General features: G+C 39.6%; 1 pseudogene; it reads left to right on the top strand.

Annotated features, from left to right (window-relative positions):
* Positions 1-338: 338 nt before the first annotated feature.
* Positions 339-817, top strand: LOC134386370 (large ribosomal subunit protein uL15-like; annotated as a pseudogene).
* Positions 818-1,858: the final 1,041 nt, after the last annotated feature.

Below are 1,858 nucleotides of genomic sequence, written 5' to 3' on the forward strand. Positions count from 1 at the left end.
CTCCTAAAAATATATTTCAATATGAGCTCAGGGCTCCCTGAAGAGCACACCTATAAAAGACCATTAATAGTTTTGGTTAAGTGACTGGTAATTTTTTGCTTTAATGTATTAATGTATATGTATATATTGTGAGACCCACTGCATATTAAAGTGCATTTACTGAGGGCCATCAATATTAACAGCACATACTGAAAACTACACAGGAGAGAAGATTCTGGGAAGATGGCAGTGGTGGCAGTGTAGGTTTTTAATCTATCCAAATTCCCACACAGAAACAGAGCATTTAGATACAAAATCAGTACACTGGATCAGCATTTAAAAGAAAACCAGAGCTCTTTCGTCTCTGTCGCCGCCATGCCATCCAGACTGAGGAAGACCGGGAAACTAAGGGGCCACGTGAGCCACGGCCACGGCCGTATCGGCAAGCACCGGAAGCATCTGGGAGGCCGGGGTAATGCTGGTGGCATGCATCATCACAGGATCAACTTCGACAAATATCACCCAGGTTACTTTGGGAAAGTCGGTATGAGGCATTACCACTTAAAGAGGAACCAGAGTTTCTGCCCAACTGTCAACCTTGATAAATTGTGGACCTTGGTCAGTGAACAGACACGGGTAAATGCTGCTAAAAACAAGACTGGAGCGGCTCCAATCATTGATGTGGTGCGATCGGGCTACTACAAAGTTCTGGGGAAGGGAAAGCTCCCAAAGCAGCCTGTCATCGTGAAGGCCAAATTCTTCAGCAGAAGAGCTGAGGAGAAGATTAAGGGTGTGGGGGGGGGCCTGTGTCCTGGTGGCTTGAAGCTACATGGAAGGAGGTTCATCAAATCTAACAAATGGCTTTTCAAAAAACAAAACAAAACAAAAAAAACAAAAAAACAAAAAAAAAAAAAGAAAGAAAACCAGATGAACAGTTATCCTCTTGAACTCCAAAATACACGGGGGTGGAGACAAACACCAATAAACTTCAATCTACATGATATCTGCATATCTGCAGGAGTTAGGAGAAAGAAAGCAACAAGGCAGTGTCTTAGGGGCCTGAGGCCAGGAGAACACTAAAATTGTCAACAGTGTCCACTGGAAAGCAGGGATCAATTTGGGCATAGCTGAAACTGCAAGGAGTTGGTGCGTACAGCCTCTCCTCCCAAGAAGGGCTGAACCACCTGAAGCAAAAAACACCTGTTAACTCTCAGAACAGATCCACCAGGGCTCTCTTCAAGGACAGGAACACATATGGAAGAAAAATTGCTGGAAGGGAATCAAACTGAAAAAGATAGAAAAAACAATGAGAAAAACAAATAATAAAAGTCCAGATTGAATTCCAGAAAGCACATTACCACCTTTACAAACACAACCTAAAAAACAACAGAAGAGGGAGTTCTATAGGTTACATAAGATGTCCTAAACTCTACCTCAGGAAAATCTATTTCACACAAGCAGAGCAATATAAAACTATGAAAGTCGTGTCTCTTAGGGAGTTATCGTAAGGCAAAAGAGGGGAAAAAAACAGAATAGCATACACAGAGACAATAAAAGCATTCCAAATATATGTCCATGCAACAGAACAAAACTGTAACTTACTATTTTAAAACTAGCTAAGAAATATTTTTTAAATGGTACAAGGCCTGAAAGAACAACATAAATTCTAACTAGAAAAGCTCAGAAGTAATATGTCAAAACTCTGGAAATAGTTAGAAATAAAAGAGAAAAAAAAAAGCATTTCAAAAATGAAGAATAAACTAGAAATAACACAATAGAGAATAAGCACAAAAGATGATGGCTAAAGTAAAAGACAAAGAGAAAAACTTTAAAAATCAAAAAGTACTTAAGAAAAAGAAAAAAAAGGAATTCAAGGGAA

Source organism: Cynocephalus volans, chromosome 9, assembly GCF_027409185.1.
Source record: "Cynocephalus volans isolate mCynVol1 chromosome 9, mCynVol1.pri, whole genome shotgun sequence".
NCBI lineage: Eukaryota > Metazoa > Chordata > Mammalia > Dermoptera > Cynocephalidae > Cynocephalus > Cynocephalus volans.